Source organism: Elephantulus edwardii, unplaced genomic scaffold (assembly GCF_000299155.1).
Source record: "Elephantulus edwardii isolate Elephantulus edwardi_28Jun2011 unplaced genomic scaffold, EleEdw1.0 scaffold00077, whole genome shotgun sequence".
NCBI classification, from domain to species: domain Eukaryota; kingdom Metazoa; phylum Chordata; class Mammalia; order Macroscelidea; family Macroscelididae; genus Elephantulus; species Elephantulus edwardii.
The window spans coordinates 6,920,113-6,925,854 of NW_006399827.1; the positions used below are offsets into that span (position 1 = coordinate 6,920,113).

At 42.5% G+C, this 5,742-nt stretch overlaps 1 protein-coding gene and 1 pseudogene across 1 annotated transcript in view; one reads left to right on the forward strand and one right to left on the reverse strand.

Moving 5' to 3' along the window:
* LOC102867714 overlaps positions 1-4,835 on the reverse strand; it is a 131,380-nt pseudogene extending 126,545 nt beyond the window's left edge.
* Positions 4,836-5,011: 176 nt separating this feature from the next.
* The window catches only part of CA10 (carbonic anhydrase X), a 675,672-nt gene continuing 674,941 nt past the window's right edge, over positions 5,012-5,742 (forward strand). The window contains exon 1 of the mRNA XM_006889272.1: positions 5,012-5,107. The gene's annotated coding sequence lies outside the window, so the exon portion shown is untranslated. The remainder of the gene's footprint in view (positions 5,108-5,742) is intronic.

Below are 5,742 nucleotides of genomic sequence, written 5' to 3' on the forward strand. Positions count from 1 at the left end.
AGTTGGTAGAAATCATCTATTTCTTCTTCTTTGGCTCTGGTTGTTGGTGCATATATCTGAATGATAGTGGTATTCACTGGACTTCCTTGTAAGTGTATGGATATAATCCTGTCACTCACGATGTTGTACTTAAGATGGATCTAGAAATTACTTTTTTTACTATGAAAGCAACCCCATTTTCCCTTGTCTTTTCATCTCCATAGTAATATATCATATGGTCATCAGACTCAAAATGCCCCATGCCAGTCCATCTCATCTCTCCAATGCCTAATATGTCAGTATTTATGCGTTCCATTTCTTTCTTAACAATTTCTAATTTTCCTACATTCATGGCTCTCACATTCCATGTTCCAATCACTAGGGTCTGGATTTACATTTAGGTCCATAACCCAGCTTGAGTTCATTGAGCTGCTGCACATAGGGTCTCTATGAGTAGCAGGCAACTCAACTACAACAACAACAACAACAACAACATAATTGAAAGTCTGTATTGAAATATATTTTTCTTGAAATTTCTAGTTAATAATTTAAGTATCACTTGTTTTTTTTTTAAAAAAGGTCTTTTTTTCTTTAAAAATATATTTGTGCTTTTATTGAAAATCATTGAAACTATGCATTGAGACTTATTTCTCGGCTCTCTATATGTGTTAAATTGATTTATTTGTGTATTGCATGCGAGAATAACACTTCTGTGATTAATGTGATTTTATAAGCCTAGAAGTCTGGTAGAATAAATGATCTTAACTTTGTCCTTCTTTTTCCCCAAAGTATTATGGCTGTACTAAATCCTTTGTATGTTCAGATGAATTTTAGAAATAGTTTATCAATTTCTATAAAACAAAGAACATATCTTTAAAATTTTGATTGAAAATTAGTCTGTAGACAAACTTGGGAAAATTGGTACTTGAACAATATTAAATATTCTTATCCATAAGCATGGTATATATTTACATTTATTAATCCAGCTTTTTATGAGATTTAGGGATTGCCTCTCTTTCCCTAATGCCTGTAAAAAACTTAAAACAGGAATATTTGGGGGCAAAGAGTTTGGATATACATGTCATCACAGAGAACATTCAAATGTACACCAATTACTTGGAAAAATACTCAGTGTTATTAATCATCAGAAAGATACAGTGAGATACCATTTCATTCCTACTTGAATGGATAAGATAAAAACGAACTAAGCAGATTATAAAAAATATTGGCAAGGATATGAGAATACTGAAACACTTATCCTCTACTGGTAGAAATGCAAAATAGTACATCCAAGTGGAAAATAATGTGACAGTTCCTTTAAGTAAACTAAAAATAGAACTATCATAAAATCCAGCCATTCACTCCTAGGCATGTATCCAAAAGAATTGGAAATAGAGACTCAAGAAGAGATGTGTTTAACAATTTTCAACACAGCACTATACACACTAGTCAAAAGGTAGGAACAACTTAAATGCTCATTAACGGATAAATGGATGAAAAAAATATAGTATATATATGCAGTGCAATACTGCACAATCAGTAGGAGAAATGAAGATCTGATACATGTTGCAATATGAATGGAACACTAAGTGATGCAATAAGCCAATCACAAAAGGATCAATGTTGTATGATCTCACATATTAAAAAAAAAAAAACTAGGAAATGTATAGACAGCAAAATATATTAGTGGTCTCCAGGACTGAGAAGGAAGGAGAATAAGAAGTAATGATAATAGAAAAAATTATGTCGATTATGAGGATAATTGCACAGCCAACGATTTGTAATGCTGTAAGTAGTATTCTAGGTAAAAGTTGAGTTGGCAAAAGTTGTGTGATAGATACATTTGCAACAATAACAGAAGAAAAGTAGTTGTTGAGGTTGCTTATACACAACGAAGTAAACTCACTATGGAACTTGGTTTCTTGGTTAAAAGGTTAGGGTTCTGGTTTCAGGGGACCTCCCCTTTAAATGGCAGGAGTTGTTTAGTGCTCCTGTTTTTTTGCCTCCTAGCTTATTTAGTTCCTGAGGTCTTAAGACGTTTATAAGCAGCCATTCAAGAAACAGTTTCTTATGCAACAAAGAAACAAAGAGAATCCGGAATAGGAAGAAGAAATGGAATGTGTAGCTAATTGCTCCCGCAAACAACTGCCACCTTTTCCATGAAAAGAGAAGCATTGTAGGTGCCTGGTTACCACTGCTAATCATTTAGGCCAAAGATTCTAAAGAATCTTGAGCAACCACAGAGGCATCTCATACCACAGAACCAGAGATCTGTACCAAAGGGGATAGCTTTGAAAACCCTATGGAGTGGTGTTAGGTGCCATCAAGTTGGCCAAGACTCATAGAGACCCTATGGTCAACACATCTGAACCCTGCCCTATCCTACATGATCTCTGTCCTGCTCAAGCCCAGTGTGGCAAATCACTATGTGAATCCACCTCGTTGGAAGTCTTTCATCATCCCACCTTCTAAGGAGCACCCTGGCTGTACTTCCTTCAGTATGTTGTTGTTGTTGTTGTTGTTGTTATGTGCCGTTGAGTTGCTTGTGACTCATAGCGACCCTATGTACAACAGCCCTAAACTCCGCTCTGTCCTGTGCCAATCGCACTGTCTCTGACACTCCCATCCCGATTATCCCAGTCACTGAATCAATCCACCTCATAGAGGGCCTTCCCCTCCTGCGCTGTCCCTCCACCCTCCCAAGCCTGATGTCCTTCTCCAAGGACCGGTCTCTCCTTACAACATATCCAAAGTATGTTAGACGGAGCCTCAGAATCCTTGCCTCCAAGGAGCCACCCGGTTTAACCCTTTCTAGGACAAATCTGTTTGTTTTTCTAGCAATCCATGGTATTCTCAATACTCTTCGCCAGCACCACAGCTCAAAGACATCAATTCTCCTTCGTCCTCCTTGGTCATTGTCTAACTCTCTGATGCATAACAAGTGACTGCAAAGACCATGGCCTGTATCAGACGCACCTTAATCCTTCACTATAGATTTGTTTATTCTTTTGGCAGCCCATGGGATTCTGAAACAACATCACATTTATGCACACAGAGGTCACCATAAATTGGAACAAACATGATGTCAACCAGCAACCCGACAGTTATCTCAGGAGAACTTTCTTCTATAAAATGATAATGTGGAATCTAAATGTTGAGAGAGTTGCTGGGTTGGTTTCATGTTTTGTTTATTGTTTTTTGCTGTATCTCAAGTGCCAAGAACAGCATGGGCATGGAACCGACATTCAGATTCTTTCATTAAAAATGTCTTTGATTACTCCTAATTCCCAGTGACCTTTTTCTTCTCTCACTTTTAAAGTAGTCAGATTATAAATCCCATAATCTACCACTGCATTTTTCATCTTGCCTTTGATGGGTGTCTAATGGCATCCTTGCTAAATACAAAATGACCTCCCTCAAGGTGAAACATGTCACTCATTACAGAGCATGGAGGAGAAGTGGCCTCTCAGATTGGATTGTGTGACTTCAGGCAAGCAACCACGTTGTTCTCCACTTTATCATCTGCAAAATGGGAGCAATGATCCTATCCATCGTTCTATAATTCCTGTATAGGATTTAGAATGGCATAAAGCAAGCTATTATTTCTACTCATACTACTACTATTACATTAATTAATTGCAAGCACTTGGTGATAGGGAGTAGATTAAAAGTTCTTTGGGAGTGCTGAAGGTAAGTGTACAGACCGAAAAAGAGGACATGAGGTTTCATTGTACTGGTTCTTAAAAGGTTGAGGATAATATGGCCTTTACGCTTTTTTCAAAGCAAGGACTACGTACATTTAAAAAACAAACAAACGGCAAGCTCTGGTGGCCTAGTGGCAAGAAGCTGCAACTACAGTCTCAGAGGTGCACAGTTCAAATCCACCAGATGCTCTGCTGGAGAAGGAGGAACAATCTCCTCCTGTACCAGTCAGATCTGATTTGACGGTATGCACAAAAAATAATGAAATAAAATAAATTTAGAATCGATGCTTTAAAAAAAATAAAAAACAAACAAAAAACAACCACCAAAACGGAAGACCACTCCAGCGTATAGAAGGTACTCACTTAACATTACAGAATTACTTAATAAATAAATGGTTCCAGGTATAAAAAAGCAGGTTCTTTGCTCTTTTGCTTACAGTAAAAGAGAGAAGGCTAGTAACAACTTTCAATTCCCTAAAGCAAAAGCCAGGTCGCTGTCCAGGTGCTGAATTCTAGGCTAGGGTGAATGTTTATGTTCATCTCTGACAAAGTGCATTCCAAATCCCTTAGTAGGGTCGATTTTGAAAGCTGGGAGGCGAATATTCCCCCAGAAGTTTCCGGAAGAGGCTAATTCTCTCTTGGTTTCTTTTCGTGTACTGAGCTCTCAATGTCTTTCCTGCTGAGGCGCGCCTCTCTCTACGTAAAAATCCTGGATGTATTTCATCTGGGCCTCGACTTTGTGCGGACCACCTGGGAGTCGGGGCTGTCATCTCAGAGAACAGGTCCCTGGGCCAGACCTTCTTTAAGAGTAGTCAGTCTGCAGGTGGTTCCTTTTTTTGAATCGCTGGAGATGGCAGGACTACGCAGCAGTTGTGGCCAATGCAGCTGGCCCAGCCCCAGAAGCTGAGAGAGCGGCTGCTCTTCTCTGCACCCCTTCTCCTTCCCTCCCACTCTACAGAAAGACCCACCAGACTTGTGGTCGAACTGGAATCGGTTCAAGACCCGCGGGAGCTCTGCTGTGTAACTAACTCCTGTGGCCCCAACCCTGTGAGGAAGAGGCTGGGTGCTCAGCTCGCCAAAAGAAAGCTCGATAGACCGACGCTGGGCCAATGGAAGATCCTCTCCCAGTCCTCCTCCCGTCCACTTATCCATGCAGCTTATTAGATTGTGAAGCCTAAAGGAAGGAATTCTAAACACCAAAAATTAAAAAAAAAAATTTAAAAAGAGTGCAAACAAATCCTCTGCGAGTTCTGTGTTTATTGTGTGTGTGTATGTCCATGACCGCTTGTGCAAAAAAAGAAAAAAAATTAAAAAAATCTTCTAACGTCACAGTTTGCAATCCGGACAAGCGCGCGGAGAAATCCGAGACCTTGCCTGGGATTTCCCTCTCCCCTGGCCGCCTCCTCTTCAGCACCTTCCAAGAGGTAGGTCTGGGGCTTTCGCAAAGCGCTGCGGCAGCCACCGTGGCAATGCAAACCTGCAGCAGTTTTCCCTTCCCCTCCCTCGCACGCTCCCAGCCTTCTTCTCGGGTGAATGGTCCCGAGCGCGAGGTTTCCTTCTGATTCCCCTCGCAGCCCCATAGCCAGCGGCTCGCCAGGTGCGAGTTCTGCACCGGGCCCCACGGGCTCCCGCCCAGGCCGGGGCGGTGGGTGGTGCTGGCGCCGCCCCCACTTCCCCAGGGACCCCGAGGGCCGCGCGCCGGGCCGGAATGTGTGTGTGAGCGCGCGCGCGCGCGGGGCTGGCGGGGAAACCTCCTCCAGTGCGCGCTGTGCCGAGTGTCGCCGGCGGAGAGTATCCTGGAGCCTCGCCGAAGCCTCTAAAACACTCAAGGCTCCCGAAAGAACAGAATCAATGACAGGAAAGACAGGAAGGCCGATCCCTCAAAAGCTGGGTTCCCAATAGTCCTGTTCCGCGAGCTGGGCGGAGTTGGCGGCGCCCACCGTTGGCTCCCCGGACTTGGAAAAAGGGGGTTTGTGCCCCTTTGGGGAGGAGAGAGGTGAGGGACTTGCAGGCAAGCGGGAGTTACACCTGGTGTGGGCACCTGCAGAGAGAACTCGGG